The following is a 20,106-nucleotide window of genomic DNA, read 5'->3' as shown; positions in this document are numbered from 1 at the left end:
TCCCTCAATATTCTTCGCTCTTAGAAAAATAATGTTGATCACAATTTTGTTTTTGTTTTTTGATTTTGCAAATGCAACTTTATGAATAACTAACTTTTACTCTCCTTCGTTTGTTTTTAATTTTTTTTGTATTTGTGTGTTCTCACAATTTGCATTAGATCTTATTTGCAGAGATGGATAATTGGAATTATTTGTTGTAAAAAAATAAGCCTGAAGATCCCAAACGACAAAATGAATATCTTACTGCTTACTTTGCAAGCACATCTCCACAAAATAGGGACTAAAGTATGTAGAGAAGTTAAAAACCTTAGAAAAAGCAAAACTTTATGGGTAGAGACATACTTTCAGATCAAAGTAAAAACCTAGAAATATACCTTAACAATTTATTTATTTAGTTTTTATATCCTCAGCCATATGGTTACAGGGGGTATATATCATTTGAGACGGCCAAAACGTGCCTCTTCGTAACAACGGTATTAGACCCTAGGTCTCTTTGGACTTAGTCAGTCCGTCTGTCTGGCTGGTGTGAACGATAATCCTCAAAGAGTTCCAAACTTGGAACATCGTAATATTATGGTCAAACTTAATTCGAGTTCGGAGATGGGCAATATCGTTACACCCCTTCTGGTACCTCTCACAAAAAAGTTCGAAATTTTCAAAAAAAAAAAAAAAAAAAGATATATTTTACTGCACAGAAAGAGAAAGGATGATCCGACTTTGCTCCAACTTTGCAAACCCCAGTATTTCCATTAGATGCGAAAATGGACAATATCGGTTCACTCCATCCAGTACTTCCCCAAGAAAGGGTCAAAATTTTGGATAATTATAACTCTTATAAAATGTGAGTTAGTGTCCGAGTGTCTTCAAAGTACACACATCGCAATATTTTTATTAACCCGAGGTCTGCTGTGAAGAAGGAACATATCCACTCTTTCTGGTACCTCCCCCACAAAGGGTTAAAATTTTGAATATTCATAAAGCTCATTAAACACGAAATTAACATCCGATTGAGTTCAGATTTGGCACATCTCAATGCTTCCATCAGCACAAGATGTGTTATAAACATGGTAGAGATCGGACCATTCTTTCTGGTACTTCCTCCACAACGGGTCAAAGTTTTGAATAACCAAAACGATCACGAAGTCCGAAATAATAATCCGGTTCTCTTCATATTACACACGTCCCATTATTTCTATTAACTCAAGGTCTGGTGTGAAGATGGCATATATCGGTATCTCCCCCACAGAGGGTCAACATTTTGAATATGCATGAAGCTCATAAAACGCGAAATTAACGTGCGATTTCATTTGGTACATCTCAATATTTCTACCAACGGAAGATCTGTTATTAAGATGGTAAAGATCGGACGATTTCTTTTGGTACCTCCCCCACATAGGGTTCAAGATTTTGAAAAATAAAACGCTTAAAGAAAGTGAAATAAGCATCTAATTCTCTTCAAATTTCACACTTCCAAATATTTTTGCTAACGTAAGGTCTGTTCTGAAGATCATATATTTCCGCGACCCCTTCTGGTACCTCACGCACAATTTGCGAAACAAGTCGGCGATACTTTACAACTTGTTATATCTATTTCTCTTAACCAGAAATCTGATATGAATATGTAATTTATCGGAATTTATGATTTCGCATAAAATTGGATATAAATGTTTTATTTCCTTCAAATTTTGCACATACCAATATCTTTATCTGTATTAGATGAAGTATGAAAATCGATTGCTTCTGTCCCCTATATTTGGTAACTCACGCATATTCCCACATTTTCCAAAAAATTCCACATATCTCTTATAAAGTATGGGAAGTAGTCGAGAAAGTATGTGGAGTAGTCCGTATAGTAATATTTATATCAGTCTTAGGTCGGATACGTAGTGGTCAATATTGGCCAACTGCTTCGGAACCTCCCCCATAAAGGGTCAACAGTTTCAATAATCATAACTCAAAGCTGGGGGTATAAATCTGTAGGCAAAACCGACTGATACTATTTTACTTGTTTTGAAACTATTGGTAATGCAGAAGGTAGTTTATTTACTTTAATTTTTAATGGATTATTCGGCTCATACAGCTCCCGAGATTTTGCTTGGGTATATTACATCAGTAATGTGTAAATCAATTATTTTTGCCAAGTAAAAATCATTCTATTCTCACCTCCCAACCCTGATGACACACTCTCATATGTCTATTCTCTTCTGCCTCTCTATAGAATTCAATAATATTTTTCATTCATTCATGGGAGATTATTATTGTTATTATTACTTTTTTTCCTCTCGAATACGAATTATTACTAATTTCTTTTGTTAGACTTGGAACTCGGAAACACACACACAGGCGCTCTCCTCCACGGCAGCATCGTTGGTGCTTTTGCTTTTGTGTGCTTTGTTGGTGTTTTCTATATGGCTGACTGGCTCAGTATCGCTTACTCTCTGTGGCTGTTAACTAACCATTCGACGGATGTTTCCGCAGATAAACTTGTTGCCGTGTTTTTTATTTGTTTTGCTATATGTTATTTTTCCATAAATAACAAAAAGTAACAACAACAACAACAAATATTTCCATAATAATGGTAATGTAACAAAAATGAATTTCTCACTCTCTCTTTTTCTCTGTGGCTTCTCTCTCTCTCTCTCTCTCTCTTCATATATTACAAATTTAAATTGTTTGTTTGATAAACTAAACCACAATCTATTTGGTATCAACATTAAAATACGATTAAAAACACACTAACACAAATTTATACATATATGTATGTGCACATTAATGTATGCATTGTGTATGTGAAGCATCTCGTAGTGAATGCCAACCAATGTCGTCATTCATTTTGTCGAACAATGAAAGAAGAAGAAGAAATGTGTGATAAAACTTTGTGATGCTGATAAGTATTGATGAAGATAACCAACAAAAGAGGTCCTGTCAATGAAATAACACTAGCGGTTGGGCGGGCAGTCGGCAGACAAAGAGAGAATGGAGGAAGTAAGTGGGAGCTGCTGATATATGCAATGCTGCTGGTTGTTTGTGTTTTCGGGCCGGTCCGGTACGGTCGCCTGTTGAAACCTATGTAGCATTCAATTGTGAATTTATCGTGAATAATAAATTTACATTCTTGTTGTTGCTCGGCTGTCTGTGTAAATGTAAATCAGTGATTCACAAGAACATTCATATGTGCTGTGCTGTCGTTGTTGTTGTTGGTGTGGCAGTTGAATTGAATTATTATTTTATTTGTTTAACAAAAGTCAAGGACCTTTCTTTTATTGTAAACTCTTGTGTACAATATTATTGTATGTGAGAGCGAATGAGTTAGTGAGAGAAGAGTATATGTTTGTGCGTGTTGTGTTCTCTGTGCGTATGAGTGATGCCTACTACTCAAACGAATGAATAATGAATGAAATTTGATGAGTTTTGACGACTTTTAGGTTCACATTTGTAGGTGCTTGGGTGTATGTATGGGTAAAGATGATAAAATATAAACACACAGAGCGAGAAGAATAATTTGTATTGCATTAAATTCCAATAAATAAACAATTCTATAAAAATACAATTTGAAAATAAATATTGAAACAATCAAATGCTGGTTGAGGAAGTCAGCGAGGTTGCCAGGTTATACATTACATATATTTTAGTGCAGTCCATTTTAGGACTGGTAACTACTAACAAAACATAATCCTTACCCCTTATTTTAACATGTGCCGCCGTTACTAATTACTCGGTATGGTAAAAAAAGTTATCTTGTTTTGTAAATAGTTTTTGGAATAACTATGCAAAGGATATGCAATAGTCATTATTTTTAACAATACAGAAGGTTTGCAGTAGTCTATAATAGCAACGCTGTGTTACAATGTCAAAATTCGATTGATCGAAAGTCGAGCTATGTATCCCTACTCTGAAGTGTTCTTAAGATAACACAGAAATACACCTTTTTCACATCCACTGATTTTATCTCTGGTTTAAATGGACTAGAATTCAACTCTTTATATTCGATTGTGTTGAGTAGGATAGAAAATCGAGAGTAAAAGTCGACTTTTGACTTTAACAGTAAAAACGACCCAAAGTCGAATAAAATAGATTCTTATTTTAGATTTTGACCTGTAGTTATTTCAACAAATCGGTGGTATGAAAAATTCTCATCGAAAAATGGATTACAAGAATTCGTTTCAGTCGAGCATATATATCCCTAGACCTATATATCCCAAAGACATAGAAGTGTAAAGATAGGACAAGACAGAGTTAAAATATGGTAACCCTGAGAAAATACCTCTGTTGTTACAAAAAACAAATTTGCGGAAAGACCCATGGAATAGAATTTTGAATCCAAAATTTTGGATTTTTCAAATTTTTATTTGTTATCCGTTTATGCAATAGTGGTTTTTATATTAACATGTCTTTGCCATGAGCTGTTACTCTATATATTGTAGACACAAACCATTTGCTCAAAATGCATTTTGTCTAGTCTTTACCATTTTAGGTCTTTGTATATCCCTAGTGACATATGCACCCAATGCAATGGGTCTGTCTGTTTATCCACAAAAATTGTAACATATGACTACCAATTTTTTTCCGGGTTACAAAGCCAAAATTCCATTGATCGGAAATTGAGCCATATATCCCTACTCTGAAGTTTTCTTATGGTATCACGAAAATGAACTTTTTTACATCCACTGTTTTTTTTCTATGGGCTGAGATTTAACTCTATATTTTCGATTGGGTTGATTAGGGACTTTTGACTTTAACTAAAAACTTGGCCTTTCCAACAATCAAAAATTGGCATATGCCTTTTTATTATTATTATTTTTTTTTTTGAAGAAAAAGTTTGCAAAATGGGGAGTTCTTATTTTTGGCTTATTTTTACATTAATATAAAATTCGTGTGGGCTTTGTTTCTTTCTATCAGCTGATTGCTTCCAGTTTTTCAAATGTATGCTCTCTCCGTTTTTACAGTTTTCATACAAAAGAGATTTCAACTATCATACTCTCTGAGAAAAAAATTGTTGAATATTTTTTGTCAAGATAAGTAAGCAGACAAACCTAGTATTAAAGTGTTGAGCAAATGTGAGAACATTTTTATGGAAAATAAACCATCATTATGGGTGATATAAAAAATGCCCATATATTCTCCATATTGCCCTTGCAGACGACCACAATGGAATCTAGTTTTAACTCAATCCCAAATCGTTTTTCATTGTATTTCTCTCTTACTAATGGAAATTCTCCAATAATGAGGGTAGCGCTAACCCATAATCTGTTATTATTTTGTTTTGTTCGATACTGTAACAATAAATAGAAAATTAAAATAACATCAGCAGCTATATAAAAATAAACAATAATAAATATAATAATAGAAACAATAAAAACGACCGAACAACCAACGAACAAACGAACCATTAACGAGACAACAACGACAGTAGTGTTCATCAAATTAATCATTTTTCTTGTTCTCGATTTGGCGCGGTGTTTTCATTTTCTGTTGTTTTAGCTTGTTAACCAAGCAACCAACCAAACGCTGGCGATGTGAGATCACGTACCTCTCTCGCAAAACATACCCCGCCAACACCGCCAACGTCTTGTCATCAGCACACTCGACTGTTGTTGACACTTCATTGGTTGGTTGTGGCTATTAAAAACATTTCAGTCGATACGAAATTCTTTATTTTTAGATATCATTCATTTGTTGTTGCAGCAAACATTTTTGTATTTGTCATATGGGTACGTACCTATATTTTGTGTTTGTTTTATTTATTATTGTTTCCATACCCTCTCTCTCTCTCTCCAAACTCTCTTTCTGCATTCTATTTGTTGTGTTTTCTATTTTTTCCGCAAACATATCGTCTCAACATCAAACACAAGTAGAGCAGCAGCTAAATCAACCATGTATTGGGTGGAAGAGCAGCCACTGTGTGAGAGACAAATGGAAAAATTGAGAACTATATCAGTATTTGGGGGGGCTCCACTGACCGAACCACCTGCAGCTGAATGTCAACGAATGTAGTCCGTCCGGTCCAGTTTTAATTATGCCATTTAGAATGTTTTTTTTTTGTCGAATGGCAAACATACAAATGAAAAATCAGGAAGAGATTTTCGAGTGTGATACAACAAGTACACAGAGAGAAATGTTGTGAGTGGTTGGGTGGTTGGTAGACAGAATATAAAAATAATAAATATCTCCAGTTGACATTGAAGCAAAGTTTGATTACTTGGAGTTATAAATTAAGTTCTAAACAGCTCCTCATATTTCTGGGCATGTACTGTCCTTGGTTGGTTTGAGATCAATATTTGATCAATATAAATAGGTTATGATAAAAAAAATTAAATGGAAAACCTTCAAAATCAATATTCCAGCCAATCGGAACCTTATCGCACCATGAGTATCCCCTTTGATTGAAACTTCGTATACCGTCAGATCTGTCTCAGACTTTGATCAGGGGCGAAAGTGAATGATATCGATCCACTGTTTGTGGTACCTCGAAGATGGGCTATATCGGTCCTCGATATCGTATAGCCTACATATAACGCTATCTCCGATATTTTGATGATTTTAACCAGATTTTTCGATGGAAATTTCTGAAATTCTACACAAGGAGTTCTTTGCGAGTACATTTTCCCTTGAGAAAGAATTGTCTGTATAGGTCCATGATATCGTATATCCCCCATATAACTATACATCCCGATATTCGGTATTTTGATAATTTTAGCCACATTTTTCAATGGAATTGGCTTAAAATCCACACAAGGAGTTCCTTCTGAGTGTTTAACCACCTGAAGGAGAAATGTCTATATAGGTCTACGTTTTAGTATAGCACCAATATAACGCTAACCCGAGATATTCGGTATTTCCAAAATATTATTTAACGGAATTGCGTCAAATTTCATATTTGAGGTTCGTAATGGTTACTACAATCTATGACAGAAATCTGTCTATACAGGTCCTTAGTATAGTATAGCCCGTCTTGCTCTTTATTCGGAATTTTGATGATATTAGGGACATTATTCACCGGAATTGCATGAAATTTTGTAATTGAAGTTCGGAATCGTTGCAACTGCCTATGACAAGAAACTACTTATCTAGCACCACGTCTTTGTATAGCCTCCATATAAAGGTTTTCATTTGAGCGGTAATTTCGACGGATTTTTTTTTGAAAATTTTCAAATTCCTTCCAAATGGTGGAGGGCATAAGAAATTCGGCCCTTAACTTAGCTCCTTTTTTTCTTGTTTGTTTTCATACTGTTGGTGTATATCGATGTTCTCAAACCACTGCTTTTGTACCCAAAATCCACCGGCTTCTTGTTTTTACTGTTTTTCTTCCATTCCCTCCCCATCTCTCTTAGTTCACAGCAACATAAAAGGCAGTTTGCTGATGCAAATCACCAAACAAAATATTTTTTCCCACTCGATTTTACTCTTAGAGTAAACTCTCACTTTATTTCGAGCGATTCGGCTACCACTCTAATTTTTGAAACAGGAGCGGGAGCGCTCTCACACAAAACAATTAGAGTGTAGAGCAAACTCCATTTGAAACTCTCACTCTTCGAGCAATTCCGCTCGCGAGCAAGTTTCACTCCCGAGTTAAAACGAGCAAACCTGTGCCCTGAGTTAAAATGCCAATTTGAGATCTTCAATCAATTACCACCTATTCAGTCGTATTATATTTAAATGAAAAATTCTGGATTTGCCTGAATTCGTCGTTTAATAATGACTTTACCTGATGTGAGTGCGAAACCTAAGTAGTTTCTGAGAAATTAGGAATTGAACAAAAACACGATTTTACGATTTCGTAAAAAATGTCACATTTCTAAAATATTTTTATATTTTCTATTGATTCCACGTTCTTAGAATCATTTCCAACCATTTTAATTTCCTCTACCGATCCACCCCTTTTAAGTATTTAATGCTTCATTGCCAATGTCATAAAAAATCCAAATTGCATGCATGTCTCTAATGTTTCACTACAACTTGTGATTTCTTGTTGTTTTTCATTTCATTAGCTGTTGGCACAGAGAATTATCTTAACTATGCGAAGGCGTTGGCGCGGTCACTCAAAAAATAGAATAAATATTTTTTTTTTTATTTGGACATCTGCGGTTTGGGATTGAAAAGCGGGAGAGTCATTGAGTCGCTGTGAATTTGCTTGCGTGTGACATGTTGCGGTTTAGGAAAGGAAGTGCAAATTATATTTATTTGCAATTGTTAAAACTCAACAACAAAATTGTGGTCATAAAATCCCCATCAGAACTTCGGGAGGATGCAATCTACAAAAAAACTTTCTGATGATAAACTATGACTACCATAACTTAATTGTGGTTATGGTTTTTTTGTAGATTTTTTTTGCAACCGTCATCGCTACATCATCAAAATCATTGCTGGTTTTGTTGTTGTTGTTACGCTCATTGTTTTTGTAGTCGTCGCCAACGCCATCACCGCGTACACAAGCCCCAAGCACAGAACAGAACCTTGAAATATTCATTACGATTGGTGTGATTTCAAATAAGAGGATGCGAAATATAGATTTTGTATGAGTAATAATCAGTGCATCGAGTGGGTGGGTGGGGGTAGGGGTTGCAGAAGAGAGGTGTAATTAACAAAGTCATATGATTTTTCATATGTTGCTTGCTGCCGTATGCTTTCATCATGGCTTTGTGAAATTTCCCGATTTTTTGTTTTGTTTTCAGATGGCAGCTGTTTTAAAGAAAATTAATCGTTTGCTTTTCAAGACATGCGATTAGAAGTTTTCACAGAGGAAAAACACTAGTTTTGAAAATAAATAATGACATATATTTGAGATATTTAACATGAAATTGAGAAAAAAAATTTTGTCATCAATGATCTCATAAAAAATATCTTTCAAAATTGGATCAAAGTATTTGTAGGTTTGGTCGTGGTGTGGTAATGTATTGATAAAAATGATTATTTTATTTAAGTATCAGTCGGTTTTGCCGACAGATGTATACCCCAAGCCTTGAGCTATGATTATTCAAACTGTTAAGCCTTTAAAGGGGAGGTTCCGAAGTTGGCTAATATTGGCCAATTCGTATCTGACCTAAGACTGATATAAATCTTATAACGTGTCAGATTTGGACTAGATCGACTACTTCCTATACTTTATATGGGATATAGATATGTGCAAATTTTTGGAAAATGTGAATATATGTGTGAGGTAGCAATATAGCGGACCTTCGGCCCACTTCCATTTTAATACTTCATCTATCTAATACAGATAAAAATATTGGTATGTGCAAAATTTGAAAGAAATCGAAAATTTATATCCAACTCCTCGTTGCCGGCCCTTACTTTTAGTCTTGAATGCATACAGGGTGAGATAAAAAACTGCAACAAAGTCAAACGCCATAATTTTTACTTTCTTTTTTTAAATTTTATAGAATGAAAGCAAAAAATGCCGGAAATAGCATCAAATTTTAGACTAAGTTTAGATTTGTTCGAATTGGTCACCTTTGACACGAATTATGGCCTTCAAACGGCCAATGAAACCGTTACACGCTGCCCGGATGTTGCTCTGCGGTATTTTGGCACATTCCCGGCGAAGCGCTTGCTTTAGGTGATCGACACTTTGGTATTTTTTTATTGCCAACCTTGCTTTCAAAAATACTCCAGACACAATAGTCCAACGGATTGGTATCCGGAGCTTTTGGTGGCCATTGTGCGCTAGAAATGAAGCGAGGAACCTCATTTTGTAACCATTCTTGGGTGGCGCTTGCTGAGTGCGATGGTGCTGGATAGAGTCCTGTTGGAATGTCCAAGGTCTACGGCCAAAATATTGGCGTGCCCAAGGCTGCAATACACTCTCGAGAATATTTTCGCCATAATATTCGGCGTTTATTCTGATCCCACGGTCGATTAATATGAGCGGATAGCTACCATCGGCTGTTATGGCGGTTCACAAAGTCACCATGGCCGGCGCTTGAGTTTTGGTGTTCAACCGAAGGTGCACATTTTCAACTGACCTCTTTGGCTAGTAAACACGATCCTTTTTTTTGTTTACAAACTGCTGGAGAAAACCAAATTCATTAGAGAAAACCAAATTCGGCAGTTCGCCACTTTCGGCCAAGCGAAGCAACTCTTTAGCTCTTTTGAGTCCATTTTCTTTTTGTTGCGGTGTAAGCTCTTACACTTTTTGGAATTTTAATGGCTTCAATGGCACCCCGAGCTCATTTTTCAATATTTGCCGGATGGAATACTGCGATATATTCAGCTCACGAGTCATTTTTCGGCCACTGCGATGCGGGTGTCGTACAAGTCTCTTCTTTACTTTTCGGATAATTTCAACTGATGTTGCTGTTTTCTTCCTCCACTTTCTTGACGTCGGGCTACGCCAACATGCTTTTTTACGCTTGTAAACAATATAATGAGTTGTCACTGGAATAATTTAAAGCTATCAAATGAGTGGCTTAGAAATTACAGCAGTCTTAAGTTGTTTGCAGTTTTTCATCTCACCCTGTATAGCCTCTCTAGCCATATGGCTGAAGGTATAAAAAGAAGACGTGTGTATCGATGTTTACATCGCAAACTTTTTGATATTTGCGGATTATGATTCCTTAGAATATTTACATTTTAGGTATATAATGTCTTTGGTAATATTACAGATAAAAATACGAGGAATTTTTCGGGGAGAAAATGTTAAGCCTCAAGCGAGTGAGAAAAGGGGTCTTTTAAGTCCTTTTTAAAAATATGGTTAGGACTTCCTCTAAGTGTGATCGTAGTCACAATATTCTATAAAATTATGTTTCATAAAATTCTCCAAGGAAGCTCATCTTAGAAAGATGATGTCAAAGAAGAAAATATTCTTCATCAAATTTCACGATAAGTTACTTAAGAAAAGGAATATCTGATTCCATTATAAATCAAAGAAATATTTACATCGATTTTTAATCAATCATTTCTCTCTCTCTCTCTCTCTCTCTCTCTCTCTCTTTTCAGGTAAGCTATTTATAAGTCTATGTAAGTAAAGGATGATTTTTTAAGAGCTAATGTTAAAAAAACATAATTTAAAGTTCATAAATTATTTGACAATAAAATTAAATTATTTGCAAGAGTTTGCAAGTTAAATTATAGAACAAAATGAAGATGTTTGGCAGTGAAACAAAAAACGAAAACAAATGAGAAAAGTGTCACATGGGACTACCCATTTTTTTTTGGGTAGATACGATTTTATCATAGGTAATGAGGTCTCCATTACTCGGCTGATAGAGTCCAGTTTCTTATTAACTAAAATTTCAATTCTTCCTTCCTTTCCTTCCTTCCTTTCCTTTTGACATTAGTAAAACCAAAATATTGATGATAGAGGTAGAAGCGTATCTATTGATTTGTTTATTTAAAATAATAAATAATGGGACATCCTTCCTTCTGACTTCTAGCCATTAGAAAATCGCCTCAACACTTGTGGACATTTTAATTGTTATCTTTGAAATATTTAACCTTTTTGTGGATTTTTATCACACACAAATTCAATTTCCTTAAGAGTAAATTTAGTATCTCTCATTCTCTTCGTTCCGTGGCAGTCATAATATGTGATAAGAACGACGCATACTTAGTTGTTGTTGTTTTTGTTGCTGTTGTTACCATTGACAACCACGTGTTTCCACAAATCCTGTTTATTATCCCATCGCATCCCATTACCAACCTAAACAACAACAACAACAATTTGACAGACCAGGAGGTGATTTAAACGTCAACCACCACACACACCAGACGGACAGACAGACAGACATAAGCACAAGCACCAAGGAAGAATATCCAATAAAAAATAATAATGCAATGTTTCTTTCGTCGTTTCATGCATGCATTCATAACAGGGGTGCTCAAACCCGTGTTCTAGAACATGAAGAGAAAAAAGAGATAATTTAAGAGAAAATTAAAATTCTGTTTTTCTTTATATTTTACTGTTCTATTTAATTGTTTTTAAACGCGAATGTTTGCCAAAATAGTTTATAAAGCAAATGGATAAAAAATATTTGTATAAATAATGACTTAACACTGTTTTGTTCTTGATTTAAATAAGCAAAGAGAAATTTGACTGAAAACAGATATTTCTTCTTGAGCACCCCTGATTCATAATAAAACTCTTGTTTTGCTCTTTAATTTTAAATTAATAAAAGAGAAATACTCACACTATAGCTCTCTCTCTCTCTCCTCCTCTCTTTACTTGTATTGTAATTATTCTAATATGCACATGATGGAAAACATAGTAACAACGATGATAGCAACAACAGATGAACATTATTATGTTATTCATAATAACCAAAGTCGATGATGATGACGACGACGACACCACAGCAACAACAACATCATAACCAGCAAACAGCAACAACACCAACAACTATGACGATAGATAGTATGTTTACGATGGTTACGACTAGTACGAACGGCTTAGCTCACCTTACTCTGGTGTAGTAGAAACGTCCTTGAGATATATTATGGTGGTGTTGTTGTTGTTGGTGTGTGTAGCTGCTGCTGCTCCTCGTGTCATTGTTGTTTTTGCTATTTTTGGACAAGTTGTTGTTGTTTTTGCTATAATTTTATTTTCGATTACCTACCTTTTTGGTGGTAGTCAATTTTTACATTCGAATCTGTTCTATTGTTGTCATATTCAATTTTTATTGCTCACTATTTTGAGGGGTTTATGATATTTGGTTAGCGAGGAAGTGTTGGAAGTTAGAGGAGGGAGAAGAGCAGCTGAATTTTTAGTAATTTCAAAAACAAACTAATGTTTTTCAAATGCAATTTATTGGTGTTTTCTTCCGTTTATGCCAAAAAAGTTTCTTGCCACCCGACTCTATGATTGTTGCTGTGTACCACGTTATTGAGAGCATTCGGAGAGTAGAAAATACAGTGTTGCCATGTGTGGAAGTTGTGAAGTAGGATAATATTTTTATATTACAATGGGTTTAGGATTATTGCCAATAATATGTGGAGGTCATATAAATCGAATAACTTATTACAAGGTAATGCAAACAAACTACCTGTTGCCTTACAAGTAGACTGAAAGTCTACTTTGTTCTGATGCCACGGTCGATTAATACGACCGGAGAGCGACCATCGGCTGTTATGGCGGCCCACACCATCACCATGGCCGGCGCTTGAGTTCTGGTGGCCAACTGAAGGTGCACATTTTCAGCTGACCTCTTTGGCAAGTAAACACGATCATTTTGTTTGTTTACAAACTGCTGGGCAGCGAATGTCTTCTCATTGGAAAAACCAAATTCGGCAGTTCACCACTTTCGGCCAAGTGAAGCAACTCTTTATCTCTTTTGAGACTATTTTCTCTCTGTTGCGGTGTAAGTTCTTGCACTTTTTGGAATTTCAATGGCTTTACCATTCAATATTTGTATATTTTTTCAATATTTACCGAATGGAATATTGCGATATGTTCAGCTCACGAGCCATTTTTTGGCCACTGCGACGTGGGTTTCGACCAAAGCGCTTCTTTACTTTTCGAACCAATTCTGCTGATGTTGCTGTGTTTTCTTCCGTCCACTTCCTTGACGTCGGACTACGTTACCATTATCACGGCAACGAGCGATGGTACGAGACAGAAACGATTTATTCACATTCAAATGCTGTAGTGCTCAAACGATAGCCACTTGTGGTTTTCCAGCCAAATATAAAGAAGTCACACTATCGCGCTTGAATTCCATCACGAATAACTTTTTTTCTGGAGAATTTTCACCAAAATGCTTTTGCACGCTTGTAAACAATATAATGAGCTGTCATTGGAATAATTTTAATAGCTGTCGGACGAGTGGCTTAGAAATGACAGCAGTCTGAAGTTGGTTGCAGTCATTTCACCCTGTATGTTACCTCACACATATTTCCACAGTTTGCAAATAGTTGCACAAATCTCATATTAAGTATAGGAAGTATTCGATATAGTCAAAATCTGGCACGTTGTAATATTTATATCAGTCTTAGGTCAGATACGAATTGGACAAAATATTTTTCGGAACCTCCTCCATTAAGGTTTAACAGTTTGAATAATCATAACTCAAGGCTTTGGGGTACAGATCTGTCGGCAAAACCAACTGATACTATTTTACTTGTTTAAATTAAATAAAATAGTGGTTTTTGGCACTAATTTCCAATTATCGGCATTGATATGTTCCTATAGTCGGCATACCAACTTTTTGTAAGAAAGCGTAATATATAGTTATTTTTTTAATTCAATAATCCATATAACGCAGACAAATTAAATGTCTAAATAAATATTTCGCCCATTTAAAGGTGTCAATTTATTTCATTTAAGTTCCATTATTCCTCAGAGGAGCTTTTCTAGTCTCTCAAATGATGATTTCCCCATCACGAAATGATTTCCCAAAAAAATCACACATTTTGTACGCCGCTTGGCAACCCTATAACCATTGTTTTGATAAATAAAAACTTAGAAGAGAGTAAAAGTAATACAACCAATTGGCCAAAGAGAGGAGGCGAACATGACTTCTACAATGTGGTGTGGCCATCGGCCTATGTCTTCTCGTATAAATTACGAAACACAGCTGAACAAGAAGAATGAGTAGGGGAAAGCAAATTGAAATTGATCCAAAAAGAAAAACAAATAAAAAACAATGCACTTACACCAATATAAAACTGAAATCTCACAACACCAATACCAACAATGAAAACGCGTATCTGAAACTCAGTGTCGAGTATCTGTGTGTATGTCAATTGAAGAGAAAATGAAAATATCTGACAATGTGTATGACTGTGTGTGTGCATGTGCGCGCGTATTATGTAGTCGCCAACGAAGACAACACCAACGACAACCATTGCCATCGCGATAGGGATAGTCTCAGTCTCGTGTTCGAGTCGTGTAGAGTAGTTGCGTTCTGTTTTTGAAAATCAATTTCAATTCAGTTGTGCTGTGGTGCATGCACTCACACTGCGCTCGCTCCGTTTGTTCGCCCGCCCGCCCGCTGCTCGCTCACTCACTTAACTATTATTATTGCTCTACTATTAATTGTGTGCTCACTAGTCTAAATATTTTTTGAAAAAAAAGATTTTTTTAACAACTAAAAAAAAAACGCGAAAATTGTTAAAAGAAAATGTAACGAAGAAAAAAAACATGCACGCGGAGCTTTTTTGATAGAGTGAAAAAAAGAAACAACAACAGCAACAACACACTCTCACACACAACCAAAAATTAAAGATATTTAATACAACAAATAAATGATTTTGATTTTTTCTGTTGCTCGGCTCTATTGTTTTAGAAAAAACAAAACACACACCAAAAAAAAAATAAATAAATATCAAATATTTAAACAAATTGAACGACCACGACGAATCTAAACAAATTGAACGAGGTTTGAGAAAAATAGTGTTTATTTTTTGAATTAGTAATAAAAATAGAAAACGTCGGAAAAAAGATAAAAAAAATGGGATTGATTAACAAATCAAACAAACAAGTGAATCGAAAAAATCTTTAGGAAATTTTTAAAAATTGCCAAAAAAAATTAAATTATTTTGGTTGAAAAGTCCCAGTCTTAATTGAATTGATTGCAGTTTTGAGGGGTTGTTTTTTGGAAAACTGCATATTAGGGCTTGCACTTTTCAGCCCAAATTGTGTGTTTTTGTTTTGTGAAGTGATTTAATTTTTTATTTATCTTGCCGTTCTTTTTTCTCTTTCTCTCTTCTTTCCTAGAGCTCATCACATAAAATATTTAAATCATTTCAATTTGATGTAAGCAAAGAAAAGTGCCAATTTTAAGAAAAAAAGAAAAGATATTAAAAGGAAATTTTACTTTTCTTTAACGACTTTCAACGAAAAGAATGAAAGAAATGAAAATAAAACGAAACAGAATTTAAACGACGAAACAAATTCAAACGACGAAAACTAACCAACAAATTAAAAAAATTTAAATTGTTATTAACCACAACAAAATCGACAGAGATTTCTATTGTTGTTGTTTTTCCTGAACATGAAATGTATGTTATCACACTATTTACTCTTACTATTTTTTCCTCTTTTTTTTCTATATTAATTATTTTTAAACATTTATTGACGTGTGTGATGTTGTGTTTCTTCCTCTCCTCATCTCACCTCTCGTCCCTCCATCCGTCCGTCCCTCACATTGAATTTCCATGTGTTGTGTAAAATTGTGTGTTTTTCTTTCTCTCTTCTTTATGTTCAATTCATTTTTTCTTGTTTTCATTTATTTATTTTTGTCTTCTTACGTTTCTAATTCAATTTTCCCCCATTATGTAATTATGTTTTTATTTATTGTTCTTGTTGTTTTTGTTACTGTTACTCTTCTCCTTTTTTTGTTCTGATAATAGAGTGCATTGAGTAAGTAGAGTATTCCGATTACATTTCTACTACCGATTTTCTTTTATAGTTGTTGTTTTTTGAATAATAGCAACAACAACAGCAAAAAAATGACAACCAGTTAGGAACGAAATTCAATTTTACTCAGTTTGTCAATTTGTTCTCTTCTGTTAGTTTATTTGTGAATTCTCTTTGATTTTAATAGGTAGCTACAACAGAGTTGCCAAATCACAGTTTGAATGTTAATTCTTATTTTTTCACCTGAAAATACCTCAATAATATTCACTTTTTTCCTAGCAATTAAAATATTTTCCATTAAAAAATTAAGTTAAAATTTTCTTCGAAGAAAATAGGCTTTAAAAATATCATTCCATTATTGATTATACTGTTTCTCTATCATTGACAAATCGACAAAAACATTTAAAAAATCAATGCTATTGCTTTTCGATTTGTTTAGCAAAGTGACTAATCAGTTCTGAGAAATATTTGCAATTGGTATTCTCATTCACACTGCAAACATCAAACATTCCAATAAACCGGTTATTTGGAATATACAAAGTGTTACCATTTTTGCTCAACTAGAATAGGAATCAATGACGAATTTTATATTTGAATGAAAGAATAATTTCCAATTGGAAAACCTCAGGCTGAGGGATAAAGATTTTAAAAATTAAACAATTTTCGCACATAGGTGCTGTTTGAAGGAAAAAAACTTGATTACAGTTTCTATAAAATATGTTGAAATATCTAAAAAAATACCAACATTTCTGCCTCATCGTTATTAAAGCCTAAACCAACATTGCAAGTTTTGTTGAAGAGTTTAAAATTCTAAAAATCGAATCACAGCCTCTTTGTCGAGAAAATTTTTCCAGGATGTTTAAATTAGCTCAAAATGTTCAGATTCTAAAATTTAGAGCTACGTCAAAATTATAACTTGTTATATGTTTAGTAAGAAAAAAAAAATAATAAAAATTCAATAAAAAATCTATTGTTCTATTTTTTATTTATTTATTTTTATTTTTTATTTATTTATTTTTATTTTTTATTTATTTATGTTTATTTTTTATTTATTTATTTTTATTTTTTATTTATTTATTTTTATTTTTTATTTATTTATTTTTATATATTTTTTATTTTTATTAATTTCTTTTTTATTTACTTTTTTATACCATCCACCAAAATATGGAGGGCATATTAAGTTTGTCATTCCGTTTGTAACACCACGAAGTATACATTTTAGACCCTACTCAGAATATATTCTTGATCCGCATAAAATTCTTATTATATCAGTCTGTGGAAAAATATTCGATATTTTTATGATTTGTGTCACATTTTTCATCGGATTTGTTTCAAATTTGGTATTTGGAGTTCGTAATAGGCACAACCTCTTATGACAAAAATATTCCAATGCAGATCCACGCCTTCGTAAAGCCCCCATACAACACTACCCTACCCTATATGCGACATTTTAATGATTTTAGCTAAATTTTCAATGAAGTTATCTCAAATTTGGTATTTAGAGTTCGTAATACATACTATTTTCTCTGGCAGATACGGCCAGGCCATAAACCGCACCAATCTTCTGGTATGAAAATGGGAAGTTTTGGTAGAATTTTTTTGAGTGTTATAGTCGGAATGTTAAACCGTATTTTCTGTAAATTGGGAATATGTGTTCCAGTATTTAGGAATCATGCTTGCATGGATCCAAGTTTTGGTATAGATCTTTGTGCATTTGTTTGTATACAGGCAAAAGGAAATGAGATAGACTATAGATATAATTGATAGAATTTAGCAATTACGACCAAGTTGAGTCTAGAAACAAGTATTTCAAATTTGGTGAAAATCGGTTCAGATATAGCTATAGCTACCATATATAATGTTCATCCGATTTGTTATATATGTTCTCCACAGCCATAATATGCACTCCGTTACAACGACATTCGGGGAAATATATCAAATACAGCTCAAAAATACCTTTGCCAAATTTTATATAATTAGGTTCAGATTTGGATATAGTTCCCATACATATCTTTATCCGATTTCAAGTTAATTGTGCACCAAATGGGTAATACAAGTCCGAATTTAAAAGGCACAAATGCCTCGGCAAATTTGGTAGAAATCGATTCAGAGGTGGATATTCCTCTCACATATTAGTTCTTTTGGACATTAAATTATAACTATAATCATAGTTGGTATGATTTAATTTTCACAAATTCCCCATAAAAACTTATTTGCTATGTGAGGCTCTACTAAATATGCAAAGTGGTGTCGGCCTTTAATATAATTTTACTGGTGTTTTTAACTGTTTCCTTGATTTCAGTTTTACCGGCTATTTTCCCAATAAGTATTTTCCCCCTGTTCATCTCTATTAATGCTTTAACCCCACCAATAGAAGCAGGTGGGCGGCCTGGGGATCATCCCTTGTCGAAATTATACATTTTTAAATATTTTCAGAATGTTATTTTTTATGATAACTTGGCAACTCTTTTGTATTGCCATTTGACAAAGAAGCCTTAGTAAATCAATACAAATTCATTTTGAGAATAATGATCTCATTTATATATTTTCTCTCAACAAATATATTCTCTGTATTATTTATAATATGTTATTATGATATTTTTGTTTACTGTGTTTGTCCTTTGTTGTTATACACAATTAATTTGTTTACCTTATTAATTTCAGTTCTTTTTGTTAAAAACTTGTTGAATGTTTTTTATAATTTGCCTTAGAATGATTGGGCCTTGTGGTACGGCCTCTCTCGTTCTCTTTGAAATTCACAAAATACTTTAATTTCTCTTCGTTTGCAACAAAGTCACTTCGTTATCATTTTGATTTATTGAATTGGTGTTAATTGTTAGTAGGTTTGTGGTGTTTTTTATATTGGTATTACTTGATAATAATAATTGTGATTCATTTTGTTTATTACTAATGAAAACAAAGAATGGCTGCTTAGCACCCCAGTAACAGCTGTTTAAAATGGGTTCTCTTTCTTTATTTTTTCTGACAGATAGATACTCATCAGGTTTATGATACCACCAATCAATTTTATGATTGACCCAAAAAAGCCAAACTAAACTGAAAACACCGTTATTGTAAAAGTTGTTTACTTTTACTTCAGCGTAAAAATTCAAGGTCATTGGCGTAATAAAGCAACTGTGGATCAATTAGGCGGAATAAAATTTGTTTGCGGTCTATCTTATCGTGGAATTTTGAAAGCATAGATAAATTGTTTTAACAAATTGCCGATTATTTTTCGTTTGTACCTACCTACCTTTATATAAGTGTAATAATAGGGTGTATGAAAACTTATAGCATTCTACAATTTGTTGGATTTAGCAAACCGAGTGGACTTAAATTGCCAGTTCCATTGTACATGCGTCAAATAAATCCTCAAAAATGAGGTTAATCTGGTAAAAAGATCCAATCTAAACATATAATTAGCTTATATTTTCGATTTATCAAGTTCGATTTTAAGGGAATAACTTGCTTACATTTTTACATAAGCTAGGATTAACGATTTCGAGCTGAAGAACTCTCTGTGGTCCCACGAATATTCCATTTTATCATATGTGTGCTAAAACGTAGAAAAACTCGCATTTATCTCTTCCGTCGTCTCTTCATTTCCCTCTCTCACTACTCTCGTGAGCCTCCTTCCTCACACCAGTGCAATTAAAATGTATGACATTATGTCGTGTAACAATTCACTGTTTTTATTTTTTTTTTCTTCTTGATTTTGTGGATTTCCCCAATTTTTTGTTTGTGTCGTTTCTTTTCTCCTTCTTTCCACAATGGAAACTGAGTTTCACTTACTTTACCTGCTTCACATTTACTCT

At 33.8% G+C, this 20,106-nt stretch overlaps 1 protein-coding gene across 4 annotated transcripts in view; it reads left to right on the top strand.

Annotated features, from left to right (window-relative positions):
* LOC131802590 (uncharacterized) overlaps positions 1–20,106 on the top strand; it is a 79,527-nt gene that overhangs the window by 36,034 nt on the left and 23,387 nt on the right. The window contains exons 1-2 of one of the 4 annotated variants that reach the window (XM_059122925.1): positions 14,783–15,311; positions 15,650–15,933. The exons of 2 other annotated variants lie outside the window; for them this stretch is intronic. The gene's annotated coding sequence lies outside the window, so the exon portion shown is untranslated. Of the gene's footprint in view, positions 1–2,452; positions 2,579–14,782; positions 15,312–15,649; positions 15,934–20,106 lie in introns of those variants that run through there. One more of the 4 variants, XM_059122927.1, reaches the window with a different exon arrangement.

The sequence above is a fragment of the Musca domestica genome, unplaced genomic scaffold (genome assembly GCF_030504385.1).
Source record: "Musca domestica strain aabys unplaced genomic scaffold, Musca_domestica.polishedcontigs.V.1.1 22, whole genome shotgun sequence".
NCBI classification, from domain to species: domain Eukaryota; kingdom Metazoa; phylum Arthropoda; class Insecta; order Diptera; family Muscidae; genus Musca; species Musca domestica.
Note: the sequence above shows the minus strand (reverse complement) of the source record. Positions and strands in the feature narration are given on the sequence as shown.